Below are 14,738 nucleotides of genomic sequence, written 5' to 3'. Positions count from 1 at the left end.
GCAGGTAATCACAGAGATTTATTCCTGAAGACCTCCTTAAAAATTTAAATCTTAACTAGTATGTGCCGCAATGCATTGCCATAAGGGAGACTTCTCATTTTAATCAGGACAAAATAAAAAGGGGGAAAGACCTACAGCCCCCCCCAGCTTGCAGTGTGTCCTTGCCTTGGCTGCCCAGTGAATGCTGGAGGGGCTTTGCTTGTGCTTTGGGCTGCTCAGAGGAAAACCTTTTAGATTGCTCTGCTCCAGAAATATCAGTGAGGTCCCCTGGGTAACAGCGTACATGTATATGGTGTTTGAAGAAAATTCTTCTTATCATTTTGTTTCCTTTTTTCCCATTTTTGTACAGCCTCCTTTGCTATTTCTGTAATGACTGATGCCAAACGAGGCCAGTGCACGCCCTTCTCCAGCTGAGGTGGTGCGATGCTTTGTAGGCTCAGGGCTCGCCTCGCATTGTCTCTCAATACGCTGCTGGTTTCAGCCTCCTGTGGTGCGCAGTGTCCCTGTGCCCTTAGTCCTGCTCCTGCCTGCATGGGGCTGCTCCAGCTCTGCTGCCGGTGTCCCAGGAGGGAGAATAAAAATACTTGTGGATTTCTGGGGGAGGACAAGTTGCCGCAGAGTGACAAACCTATGATGTTTTGTATAAAATATGCAATTTTATCCTCTTTTTTTTTTTTTTTAAAAAAAGCAACTAAAACCAAACCCAAAACAAAAACCCAAACCATTAATGAGTACATTCATGTGAAATCCTGTGCCATTTCCCAGTTAACATGTTGTTATCATTTCTCCTCTGTAGTTCCCAACACGTTGTTTTGTGCCTTGGCTTCTGCCCTGTCTGCTCTCTGTGTGATGCTTCATCCTGCAACACGAAGCCGTGTTTGGGTGCGGGTCTGGGGAGACCTCTCCATGTCAGAGACAATTAACACTTTTTGGGCAGAGCCTTTGCCTGAATGCCAGCGCAAATGCCAATTATACAGTGAGAGCAAACGTGGTGTGGTACCAAGGGCTATGGCCAAAAATGAGCACAACTTATGGCCCTGTGTCAGCTTTCATTTCAAGGCCAGTGACGAAAGAAAACCACTCTCTCCTTCCTGCCTTGCTCTGCTGATTGCTTTTGGCAAGAACTAAAGATTAAAAAAACGTGGTTCAGCTGAGGTATGTGGCGTCCCACTGCCTGTGCGCTGCGTGGCATCCCAGCTGTGCCAGTGGCCACTGCAAAAAAACCTTTTTAATTTCAGGATGCGCGCTTCAGATTTTAAAAGGCTGAAGTGGTAATTGGCAGCTTGTGGGAGGGACAATACTCTTGCAATAGAAACACTTGGAAAGGTACTTGTGATCCAATCTGGACCACCAGTGAGATCAGAGGCTTGAATCCAGATTTCAGTTCTCAAGCTGGGAGTGGTGGGGTCTGAGACCTGTTGGGCATTACACCATGTGCCCTGCAGACCAACTTTCCCATGGAATAGTTTTGTTCCAAAGGTCCCAGTTTTGTGCCTGTCCTCCTGTTGGTTCTCTGAGCCTACCCCAAGTACCTCAAGTCCTGGCCTTCCTCCACTGAGATCTTGGGTTGATGTTTTTTTCATCCCTCCTCTCTTCGATGTTTTTAAATGTCTGTGTTCAAATACTTTCTGTCTACACTGTGCCTTTATATATAATTGGGAATATTAGAAACCTTTGCTGTTCATGTGTTAGGGACCAGACAGTGTCTTCCCAGGAGGAGGTGTGGTGCCTTACGAACTTTGCTTTATGCTGCCAAGTCATTTTTTGTTTCTTGCACCTGAATGCACCTTGTCTTATATATTATACAGTGGCTACGAATGAGCTGTTCTGGTTTTGGCTGGGATCGAGTTTATTTTCTTCATAGTAGCTAGTATGGGGCTATGTTTTGGATTTGTGCTGAAAACAGTGTTGATAACACAGAGATGTTTTTGTTACTGCTGAGCAGGGCTTACACAGAGTCAAGGCCTTTTCTGCCGCTCACCCCACCCCACCAGCGAGCAGGCTGGGGGTGCACAAGAAACTGGGAGGGGACACAGATGGGACAGCTGACCCCAACTGACCAAAGGGATATTCCATACCACAGGACATCACGCTCAGCCTACAAAGCTGGGGGAAGAAGAAGGAAGTGGCGGACGCTCAGTTATGGTGGGTGTCTTCCAGGTAACTGTTATGCGTGATGGAGCCCTGCTTTCCTGGAGACTGCTGCACACCTGCCTGCCCATGGGCAGTAGTGAATTAATTCCTTGTTTTGCTTTTCTTGTGTGCACAGCTTTTGCTTTACTCATTAAACTGTCTTTATATCAATGCACAAGTTTTACCTCACCCCACTCCCCCCCCCAGATTCTCTCCCCCATCCCACCAGGAGGGAGGGAGTGAGCAGCTGTGTGGTGTTTAGCTGCCTCCTGGGTTAAACCACAACAGTCTTTTTGGCTCCCAACGTGGGGCACAAAGGGTTCAAGATAAGGATAGGTTTGATTGAAATGTGCTAGATCAAATTTACAGCTGTTATTGCTTTAATGCCTATAACATACAACTCAAACCCCAGCTTACAACAATTTAAAGGTATTTCCATTACAATCTCCATGCCTGGTTCCTTTGGGCCAGACCACAGGGCTTAACGTTGCAATGAACTCCCCTTGCCCCTGCTCTAGCTTGGATTTATCCACAGAGTGCACTCCCTTAGGGGAGAACCTGCTCCAAGTGGAGCCTTATCTATGAGCCACCGTCTCTCCAGGGGTATGCCTGCAGTGGCATAGACTTACCCACAGCCACAGTTGCTTTCAGATGCACGTGTTCCAGTGTGGCCCTTCTTCATGGGCCACAACACCTTCAGAGACAGACCTGCTCTAGCATGGCCTTACCAATGGCTGCAATCCCTCCAGAGGCGTACCTGCTGTCCCATGGGCTTATCCATGGCCACACCCTTTGAGGTGCTCCAACATGACCTCTTGCACAGCCACTGATGCTTTAAGGTATACCTGCTGCAGCATGGACTTATCCACAGCCACAGATGCTTTGAGGCATGCCTTCTCCAGCATGGACTTATCCTTGGGACACAATCCCTTCAGAGGCATACCTGCTGCAGCACAGACGTAACCACTGCCACAGACACTTTGAGATGTACCTGCTCTGATGTGACCTTATTCACAACCACAGACGCTTCAGTGTCCTGTTCCCATGTGGACTCATCAACAGGTCACACCCCCTTTGACACATGTTCACACTGGAGTTCCAGCCTGTCCCGTACAGCAGCACAGAGGCAGCAGCTATGACCTGGCCATCTGCCAGCCCAGGCGCATCACCACTGCTGTTATGAAAATGTTCCCAGGCACAGCAGAGTAATGTGATAAGCAGTACTGCGCTGCAGCAAGCAGTGAAAGCAAAATGCAGCCACTAACAAGCACTAGACTCCTCCATATAGTAAGGCAAGCAAGCCCATGGCAAGCACAGAAGCCTGCTAATTAACAGCTAAACAGCAATAACAGCTGTAAATTTGATCTAGCACATTTCAATCAAACCTATCCTTATCTTGAACCCTTTGTGCCCCACGTTGGGAGCCAAAAAGACTGTTGTGGTTTAACCCAGGAGGCAGCTAAACACCACACAGCTGCTCACTCCCTCCCTCCTGGTGGGATGGGGGAGAGAATCTGGGGGGGGGGAGTGGGGTGAGGTAAAACTTGTGCATTGATATAAAGACAGTTTAATGAGTAAAGCAAAAGCTGTGCACACAAGAAAAGCAAAACAAGGAATTAATTCACTACTGCCCATGGGCAGGCAGGTGTGCAGCAGTCTCCAGGAAAGCAGGGCTCCATCACGCATAACAGTTACCTGGAAGACACCCACCATAACTGAGCGTCCGCCACTTCCTTCTTCTTCCCCCAGCTTTGTAGGCTGAGCGTGATGTCCTGTGGTATGGAATATCCCTTTGGTCAGTTGGGGTCAGCTGTCCCATCTGTGTCCCCTCCCAGTTTCTTGTGCACCCCCAGCCTGCTCGCTGGTGGGGTGGGGTGAGCGGCAGAAAAGGCCTTGACTCTGTGTAAGCCCTGCTCAGCAGTAACAAAAACATCTCTGTGTTATCAACACTGTTTTCAGCACAAATCCAAAACATAGCCCCATACTAGCTACTATGAAGAAAATAAACTCAATCCCAGCCAAAACCAGCGCAGACCCCAGAGCTGTCTGTGCCAGTGACACCTGCAAACTCTTGCCTGGTCCTGGGATGGAAGAAATATCTGTATCCTCTACTGTGAATGAGTGTGCTCACTGTGTCAGAGGCAATCAGCAGAAATGTCAATGAGCCAAATTTAAATGTGCTGCCAAGGGCAAGCAAAAGAGACAAACTCTTTCTGTTTACACTGGGTGCCCATTTGGCCTTCTTCTTCTGGCATTTATTTTTTGTGCATGAGACCTGGGAGTGAGGCTAAGCAGGAACATGCTCCAAGCGCTGGGGTAACACTGGCACTAAATTACTGCTGTGGCTGCACAAAGCACTCTCACCAATGAGCAAACGTGTTGCATCAAACCCCATGAGGAACTGCTTTGTGGAGTAAGTCTGTGCTCTCTGCTTGTTGCTTGTTGGTTACCAAGCAGTGTAAAATCCTGTGGCTGTGGACAGTGATAGCACTTTGGGCTGCTCAGCCCCTGGGGAAGCCCAGGTACAGCCGGAAGCACGACAGCCTATGGATGAAATCCAGGGAGACCCGAGTTCGTTTAGAGCAGCATCTGCTCGAGGCTGTCAAGAAGCTGTTAAGATTAACTCCCTTGGTGTCATAGGAGATAGGGAAAAGCTCCATTTCCCTAGGAAGAAAAAAATGCATAATTCTCTGTCCTAACTTAAGTATTTTAGCTGCAACTAAGTATTTGTGCCTAATGCAGTAGTGCTTTTGCTATGGTGCCCTCCCAGCTGTTGTGCTCCCTGCCTCTCCCTAGCTGAAATCTGGATGCTGAAGCCATTGTGTGGAAGGTGGGAAGACCTTTACTGAGCTTTGAGTTGCAAAATCAAAGGAGGGAATAATTCTGTGTAAATAAACAGAAAATATTTATGATGGTGTTGCATTTGGAAGGTATGTTGGTGATTTGGATTAGCACTCTTGGCTGTCTCACAGTACTGTACTGGTTGCCAGAAATAGTCCTATTTTATGGGTAAAAGAAAGAGCTTAGTAAAATTTTGGAGAGAATCCTTTAAAAATTAATTGTGTGTGCCCCAGAGAAGATGACCTGTTAGAAAGAGTTGCTCTGGAGCATCTTGTGCTCTCTCTTTTCCTCGCCATTGGTGATCTGTTTAAATATTTCTGCAGCATTTGGGGCACTGTGGATGGGATAGGTACAGTTATTGCACGATAACTGTATTTTGGTATACTCCTCCTGTATAATCTGCCTGCAGCCCCCACAGGTGAGGGGTCCCCCCGCTCCCAGCTGGGGTCCCTCCCTTCCTGCAGGCCCTGGGAGGATGGATATGGCAATTTGGGTGATACTGGGGCACTGTTCCCCAGACCAGGGGAGAGGGGTACCGTGCACAGCTTCTTTGTGACACTAGGGTGCCCTTAGAAAATAAAATGAAATCTGGACTTCAGGGATTGCTTTTAAAATAAGTGGATGTCCCAAGCACACACATGATTTAAAGCCATGACTACTGCGTTTAGGTTTTTGTGCATCCAGGTGGCTAGTTGTGTTTGTTTATTGAGATGGCTGTGAAACCCAGCACAAGCTTGATAGTATGTTGGACAGAAAAATGAAGGCAGGGATTGCTGCCTTTGTTAGCGCTGGACAATTTGTTCTGACTGTAACCCAAGTATTCACTTTTTACTCCCTGGCTGGTGGCACCTCCCTGCCTGCATGGGAGGCTGGAGGGGCTGTCTGAGTCCAGCGTGCCCCATCCAGCATGGGGCAAAATGATTTTTCTTTCTGTGCAGTTCCATGGGTAAGACAGTGTCAGAGCAGTCGGGCTCCCTCTGTGCTCCAGAATGCAGGCCCTGCAATTTTGGTTTGTGGTTTGCTGTGTTGACGCTTGATATGAGCCCTGCTCCAGCCTTGCGCAGAGGCACCGGTAGCACTTTCCACATAGGCGTGCGTTTGCTGGAATTCCTTTTGATGGATTTGTCCCACTGTGGATAGATTTATCCCCCTACAGAGGTGTCTCATCTCAGCAGAGATGATTCTGATTCTGGAAACAAGCCAGGCTGGGTGGCAGTGAGCACCTTGCACTGGGGCACAGGGATGCCAAAGCTGCGCATCCCCTTCCTCGTGAGCCAGTGGAGCTGCCACCCTGGGGAGTGGAGACCTGGTACAAATCGACTTTATATGACATCTCTTTGCTGAGGGGCATGGGTTTTCAATTTCTGTAAGGGGCTCAGCTTGCAGGTGCTCTGAAAATATTCCCTTGAGTGATATTACTGAGCACCATACTTCTAATAAACTGTGTTCTGAGTTTCCACTTGTTCTACTTGTCTGTTGGGTTACAGGTAGGAAGACAAATTACCTTAAAGTCAGGCTAAGAGAAAGCATAGATGGCAGCTTTTACTCACAAAGTATCACCGGCCTGTGCTCTGCTTTCTGAACAGGGTCATATCACTGCACCTCCAGCAATGCCCGTGCCCTGGGCAGCAGCGTTTGCTCCCTGCTGGCTATTGGAGAAGGGCTGTGCACCAGCCCATTGCCTCCCTCTTCCTCCTCCTTTCTCCAGAGACCTTGAGAAGAAAACTAATATAGTTTCCTCTCTCTATAGTAGCTTACTGCTTAAGGGCCATGTTTATTCTTCAATGCTGTCATGGGGGAAAAGAAGGTAAATAAGGCTATCCGAAGCAAAGAAATACCAAAGAGGAATATCAGGTTCCTAGGCAAGTCTTTATAGTTGATATTTTTAACTTAAAATATGGTGTAGTTTGAAATTTTCTGAACAACCCCATCTGAATAATTGGCTCTACCAAAATTAACATTTTTTGGTTATATATATAACTAAATATATACTAAATACCCCCTCCACCCCTCCCTTGGCTTTCATTTACCAGGACGTTCAGAGCATTTTGAATCATCTCTGTGCAGCTGCAGGTGGGGCTTTCAGGCAGAGTATATGAACACCCCTGTAGTGAAACCAGTTTAATGATGAGAAGAATCAAATGCTTTAGAAACTCTAAAGGGAGCTGAGGCCTCAGCGGGGAGTGCAGCAGGAGCACAGCCCCAGGGGCTCAGAGGGTTTGGTTGAATTCAGGCAGTGGGGACTGGAGGGTCCCCTGCGACAAGGTCCATGGGTGTGTGAGCTTTTTGCAGAGGGCTGGGCAGGCACAGATGCAATGCATTTTTCTCAACCTTCTGCAGAAAGGAGAAATTCAATTATTTCAATTAATCAAGCAGACATCACCCTGCTTCCTCAGTGCACTAGTTGGTAGTGTTATAAGTTAATGAGTACTACTTTAGCACGAACAGCTGAAAAAGTTCTTCCTCTGTAGCAGTCCAGAGTTTTGATAGATAATAACATAACAACAATGCTGAAGTCACCCCCTCTTGCATGAAAGGACATAATTTCTCTTTTGAGAAACAAGAGAGAAATGAACCTGGAAATTAGTTTGTGATTGAAGGTGTCAGGGAGTGAGCGAACCCTGCCAGTGAGTGGGGCTGGTGCTGTCTGGGGAACCCAGCCTTTCAACCCTTGCCTGAGTGTGCTGCGAGTGGACACGAGCCAGTTCTACCAGTATCAGATCAGCCTTTGTATCCACATGAACACTGGAAAATGATGCTGAATGAAATATGGGGATGTGACTGCACTTGGCTTGGCACTGCCCAAGTTTTACTCCAGGGCAAATTGCAGCAAAATCACCTCTTCCTCACGTATTTCCTTTATTAATGGGAACTTTGACAGTCACCTCCAGTGGTGAGTATTTTTTTAGGCTGGCTGCGCCATATTTGTTAAGCAGCCAATACATCCAGGAGCCCCAGCTTCCCAAAGTGAACCTGTGATGTCTTGGGTAGTGTGGCACAGATTTTAATCCTGCTTAAAATAATACAGAAAGCTGTTACCACGTGTCCTCATCAGGTGTGTCATCACACCTGCTAATGCGGGTGTTTGTTATATTAGATTCCTTTTTGCTTGTCCCTGTGGTAAATGAGAGAGGTTTCTTTTGCGGCTGCAAACAAACCCAAACCAGCTGCTTCTCTGGTGGCATCGAGGAAGCTCAAGGGATGGCACTGGGGAAACGCGGCTGCTCCCTGTAAGGTCTGTAGCACATTCTCGCTGTAGAATAATGTTATTTCTCTATAACCTGTCTTTAAAGTACACTACTTATAAAAGCTTTCAACAGCATCCTGCAATGCAGTGCTGCTTGCCTGGGCATGGAAAACCAAGGGCTTCAGGAGCAGGCTGGTGTCCTAGGTAAGAGAGCCCTCCTTGTGCTCACTGCATGCTCGGCTCCTCACGCTCCAGGTGCAGCCTTGGCAGCTTTTTTCCTGCTTCCATCTTGGAGTCTGAATGGCCCCACCAGCTCTTCTCTTTTGTGTCAATCAGTTGAGTATTTTCAGGATGCTAAGGATATTTTGGTTCCTCTCCCCCATACGTCACAAGCCAGAGGAGAGCAGGTAATAGACAGCTTTAAGAAAAGCTCTTTCAGAAGGTTTTAAAGATAACCTGGTAATGGCATGAGGCAGCTCAATACAGTGCTCAGTATTACTGCATGCAAGTGCAATATATTTCACTACATTTTCCTTATTCCTACGTGTGTTTTCTCTATGTGACTAACTTCAATGTGCCCAGTAACAAACCAGACAGGTTTAAGTATTTACAGAATCAAATACACACATTTGAATTCAGTGCTTGGTATATTTTGAGATAGCAGAAGGGTGCCCAGGCGATGCTAGTGGGCTGGCCTGGCATTGCCCACTGCCTGTGCAGGGGAGGTGGAGACGTCAACAGCCTTTCCTCACCACCTTCTGCCAGGGGTTTGTGTCCAGGAGCTGGGAGAGGCCCTCGGGGTGGTGGGTCCCCCTCTACTAATGCACAGTGTGCAGTGGGCAGGAGATGGCTCATCTGGCATGAAATACAACCCTGCTCTGCTTGAAGAGTGCTCAGTGCTATAATAAAATGTAGTTCATGCTGCTTCTTAGTCAACCGGTGGGGTATAGGTTGCAGTGGGGTATCAGCTGCAGGGGTATTGGTTTACAATACTGTAAAATCGGGCGACGTGGTGACACTGTAATTGGAGTTTCAATTAAATAAAAATATCTCTAGAAAGAAGTAATCTCGTTTAGCTCAACAGTAGCAAACCAACATCTAATTAAAATTAGACATTCTCGATTACTTTCTGAATGGATCTGATGACTTTGTTAATCTGAAGCAACGAGGCAACTCTGTCTTTGTCAGCATATTAAATATTACATGCCATGCTCTGAATATGATGCAAAGGGGTGAATGGTGGCTGCTGCTCCAAGTCCATGTGCTGTGGGACATGGCCAGGGCCCTGTGCCCCTCAGTGTGGTCCACCTTCCCCAAAATATTTTTGAGTGGAGGTTGTTTGGACAATCGTCTCTCCTCACATGTCCACCTGCAGAGAGCAGGTGCCTAGGAAATCCTGGAGAAGAAAAGTATTATGAGTAATTAAGTGCCTTTTTATATGGGATTAGCCTCTGGAAGCTGGAAAAAAGAGCCATTACCTCTTGATCCATCATTCCACATCTATTGATTTCCTTCAGACCCATCTTCAGCGAGCTGCAGTTTCATCATGTGGTATTTAATTACCAGTCCCTGCATGAAGAGTGGGACCAGAATCCACAGCAGAAGAACCCCCCAGCTCATCATGGAGCCCTGTGGCATGGTAATAGTTCTCCTTTTGCCTGGGCTTGCTGAAAGACATGTTTAAGGTCTTTACACAAAGACAATCAGGGATTTAGAATAAACTTTAAGTTTGAGTCCTGGAAAAATACAGAGGAGGGAAGAACATCCATGGACAGTGACATCAGGCATATCTCTGAGGCAGGCACCAATCTGACCCACTGCTGGGTTGGTAAGCTCATCTCTTCTAAAAGCCTCCCTAAAATCCTGCCCATGCTTCAGTCCTGTGAATAAACTGCAGTGGGCTAATGGCAGCCTTGAGAAGGGAGAAAGAAAAGAGGAAAAAAAACTTCTCAGGTGTAATTACTCTGTGCTAAAAGCAATTAAATGCTGAATTGCCCCAGAAAACTGAATCCTTGTGGGATAAAACTTCATGCTTTAGTCTGGCAGCTCTTGCCCATTCTTGCTCTACGTCACACCCCTGTTTTGCAGCTCTGCCTGCTCTGTGCCTGCTGCCTGACACAGATCTTTCCTAAGTTCAATATGTGGCATGCATGAGACCATTTATTAAGTGAAAGGAGAGTGAATTGGAAGTATCTTTCTCCCTTTGTGAAGATGAAGGTTTACTACAGAGTCATGAATTGTTGGACCATGATTTTGCTCATCTATCCACTTTTGTGTGAGGCTTCAGTTGATTTTGGGGAGAGCAGGAGCTCTGACTATTACTGTCCAATTTCTATCTTTGGTCTCCTATTTTTTTTCTTCTAGCTCAAATAAAATTCCATTTTTCTCTGACTGCCTCTTAATGTTTTCTCTTGGTGTGGCAGCCAAAGGGCTGTTGTACTTTCATCAGGCACTTCAACACATACCATCAGGTACAGGGCTGATGACTGGTTAAAAAAACCCAAAGATGCCCTTTTACCACCATTGTGGCAAGCAGATCTTTCTGTGGAAAAATGGATACCTACTGGCAAGGAAAGGGAGGAAACTCTTGACTTTCTGATTAAATATTCCATTTTATGATTAGAAAAATGTTTTGAATCGGAGAATGCCATGTGCAAGTGTTAAATATTTGAATGCTTTTTTTCCTGAATGCTCCACTGAGTGTGCTGCAGATCTGGCGCCTGCTGTGGGACATGATTCTGTAGCTGTTTTGTAACTTAGAGTTATATGACATGAAGCTTTTACCTCTCGGTAAGGGTCAGGATATAGGAAGAGATTGGCATGTACTTCTGTTGAAACACCTCATTACCGGCTCAAGAGAGAGCAAGTGTAGCGCTTATCCCATCCCAGCCTGGGTATGCGGTTTATCATGGGGAAGAAACAGGCAGCCTAGACAAATAAAGGTGAAAATTGTCATCTCACTTGGTAAAGCTGGCCTTGTGTTTGCCAAGCTGAAGAGCTGGTAAGAAAAGAAGCCAAAGGTGTTGTTTATGTTCTCTAACTTTGTGATAAATATCTAAATCATGGCACATGTCATCCTTGCATGGGTTGTGTGTCTGTGGTTTCCCCCTTTGCAGAACTGCTCCTTCAATGCCTAGTCCTGTTCTTCCCATATGTATTAGCACCCGTCTTCAACTTCAGCTCCTTTTCAGGAGCCACCTTCTCTGTGTGTTATTTTATACTTATCTTGCATTGAATTTAATCTATGGTTTTGTTATTAACAGTCTGGAAACAAGAGAATACAGATAAGGTGCCTATAAAATGCAGTTCCTAATCACAAGGTGCTTTCCCTGCTGTTCCAGCGTCTTTCCTTAGAATAAAATGCTCTGGAGCTGACCAGCTTGGTTTTTCTCATGCAGCCTCTGATCTCTGAATGAGTTATTTCTCTTCCCCTCTCTATTCTTCAGCTCTTTCTGGTTGGCCTCTCTGAGGGCTCATCTGGCTCCATTGCCATGCCAGCCCTGCTCCTTGCCCCACTGCGGGCGCCATCAGCCTTAGCCCCACTCACCTTCACAGTATTGCACATCTACATAGTGAGAAGCATTAATTTTGCCTGCAATCTGTTAAGCATATCATCTCCCCAGTGTTTTCCGTGGTTGATATAAACCACGTGTGGCATCTGCACATGACAGCTGGAGAAGATGGCTCTCAGACAATGTGCTTCATTCAGATGCTTTTTGGATATCAAAATTGCTCCCTTTTCTCTGTCTACTGTCAGCGTAATAGTTCTTGTGTCATAACTAAATTCTGACATCTGGTTTTTGCAAAGGGTGTTGAAAAGGATGCAGATAATGAGTCCAGAAATTGTTTGATTATCCCCCTTCAGAGATGATGCTCAGTCTGCAAAGCATCTCCGAGCTGCCGGCATGGTGAAGTCCTTGGAAACACTGGCCAGTGGCTTTTAATCCTAATGGAGAGCATTTTGATTGTAGCTCTAAATGAAAGAGAAGTGTCACCTGTATTTTAGATTTCTTCCAGTTGTACGAAGGCTTTCATTTCCCCTACAGGTTTATAAGAATAAAAGTATGTGGGCTTCTGTCTCCCTGGTAATTATCCACGCCTGGTCTTTTTTCTACAGCAGGTCTATGCAGGAAGTACCATTTTCCCTTCCAGTAGATCACACTGATGGATGCAAAGCATGTTTGCATGCACAGTCTGGTTTCACTTGAATGTGCAAATTCTGTCATCTCTCTTTACTTTTAATATTGCAAGTTGAAGTAATTCCTCGCACAAATTTAGGATCTAGCTCTGACCTCTTAGAAAATGTAGATTTTAGAATAGCGTAAGTGGCTGTATTTGCTGACTTTCATGCGTTCTTAATGTTCAACAATACTGTTTTGTAAGAAATATATATAATCTGTCTGTACTTCACCACTAAGGGAAATAAAAATGCAAGCAGTGAGAATGACAATTTCTGATGATGGCTTTCCTCGGACGCTGTGCTTAGACTCACTGCTCCATCAAGGTGCAGTGCTATGTTGTATTCTCTGTCTCTTTTCAGCACAGTAAGAAGATGGGACACGGTTTAGGAGGCACGGTGGTAACGGGTTGATGGTTGGACCTGATGACCTTGGAGGTCTTTTCCAACCTTAATGATTCTATGATTCTAAGAAACAACGTGAACAAGTAAGGCATTTGCTCATACACACAGTTACGTTTCAAAGGGAGATGTTAGGGATGTTAGGCAGTATCTTCAAACCTTCTAGCTGACCTGTTTCATAATTCCATCACATCACAAATTTATAAGCAAATAGGTTTTTATTCTCAGAAACTCCAAGTAGAGAGGATCTGACAGCATCATGGGAAATATTTTGCCAAATCCTTGTAGTCCTGAAATATTAATGCTCACTCTTGTACCATGGGCAGCGCTGGGAACCTCAGCCAACATCCTTTTATGGGTTTGTCTCGTAAGTTTGGGAAATGGTTTCCTTCCTTGAGCGGACCCTGTGACATTTGCCTCACAGCAGTCAGGCTCAGTGGGTTGCAGAGCCACGTATGGCCGAATGCCACTGCAAGTGACTGCAGTGGGACAAGGTTTTTGCCCCATCAGGTCAAGGTCTCTCAGATCCTGCCCCTGGTAGTGTTTTGCAGCTCAGCATCAGCCCTCGCTGCTCTCCTGCTTGGACTCTCCTCAGAAGATTCCCTACTTGGCACCCAGCAGGAAGAACTGGTGGATCTGATCATGTCTTTTGTAACCTTCCCTGCCTAAAGCCATCACTAGCTGTGTGTGCTCTTGATTATGGAACAGACAGGAAAAAAGTGAACAGAAGTATTTCTGTCTTAGCTCTAAAAAAGCTTTTTTGCGGGGGTAAGGGGAAGTGTTTCTATTTACACTCTGTGGCTCTGGTGCTGTTTTCTTGTCTCTTTCACCCCTTGCCTTGTTCTTACTTAGCTTTAAGGATGGTGATGCTGGCCTGGTATCAGGCTCCTGCGTGGCAGATATAGGTAGAAATCTACCTTCCCACTGCTCAGCTGTGTTTAGCCTTTGACTCAGATACCAAATGCCTGGACAGTGCAGGGCATGCGAGATCCTTGTTTCCACCAACAGGGCATTGCTTAGTGCAGAAAAACATACACCAAGCCCCATGCTTCTTTGCCGATCACCCTTGGCAGCTGGGCTTGCACGGCTGAGTTGTGGAGGTGTAGTTATAGCTGCTAAGTGGAAATTCAATGGGGAAGTGGAGGAAACATTATTTGTATCTGGGGGGTCTGTCCTTTACACAAATATCCAGATGCAATAATGCAAATTTTCTTTTCATACAAGGACCCACATTGCAGATGGGGCTGTGGTTGTCCTTTGAGCATTAAGTTGCTGTATTGCGCTATGTTGCTGCCATGGCTTTTGTGGTCTCCTCCTCCATTTGTGGCTCACAGCTCTGCACCAAAGAGTCTCCAAGGTACTTGGGGAGATTAAAAGGATGATTAAAAAATAAGAACAAAACTAGATCTGGCAGTCTTTTAAAAGGGGATTTATTTGTAATCACAGGAAAAGGAAAATGAAGTCCCAACCTGCTGCGCTGCAAAGCGGGAGAGTCACATTATGGACTTGAGCTGGATCCTGGTTCATTTATGATCTTCACCATCTGTAATTAAATATAAGTTTATCTGGACAGAATGTATCTGCCTGCTTATACTACATTGAAATATGATACTACATTTTTAGCAAATAAAACTAAAGTGTCTGTATTTTATCATTTCTCGTGTTTGTTTAACTTCACAACAGTTTGAGGCACTGCAGGAGCACGGCGCACCAAGAGCCTCCCTGAGTGCTGCTCTGTGGTCTTCAGGCATACCAGGGATGGGCCCTGGGAAGTCACTAAACTCCCTAGATAAGGTCAAGCTTTGAGATAAGCCCTATACAACAGCAATAAATTGAAAGACTTCATTTTTCTTTAAAAAATAATTTTCCATTATAATTTCAACCTGCCTTAATAAAAATATTAGAAAAGAATAGAAACCTTGCATTAGGAACATGGAAATATCCTTGTCCTTCCGTACCATAACTCTCAGGTTGCCTCATGTTAGTACGTCTTGCCTT

General features: G+C 45.8%; 2 long non-coding RNA genes across 2 annotated transcripts in view; both read left to right on the top strand.

Annotated features, from left to right (window-relative positions):
• LOC142059051 (uncharacterized) overlaps window positions 1–14,738 on the top strand; it is an 88,984-nt gene that overhangs the window by 52,358 nt on the left and 21,888 nt on the right. The gene's annotated exons all lie outside the window — the stretch shown is intronic.
• Window positions 8,120–14,328, top strand: LOC142059052 (uncharacterized). The gene is made up of 4 exons (XR_012661187.1): window positions 8,120–8,209; window positions 12,702–12,826; window positions 13,965–14,097; window positions 14,187–14,328. It is a non-coding gene; the product is annotated as an uncharacterized LOC142059052 (long non-coding RNA).

Source organism: Phalacrocorax aristotelis, chromosome 6 (genome assembly GCF_949628215.1).
Source record: "Phalacrocorax aristotelis chromosome 6, bGulAri2.1, whole genome shotgun sequence".
Taxonomy (NCBI): Eukaryota; Metazoa; Chordata; class Aves; order Suliformes; family Phalacrocoracidae; genus Phalacrocorax; species Phalacrocorax aristotelis.
This window is presented reverse-complemented; position numbering and strand designations above follow the sequence as displayed.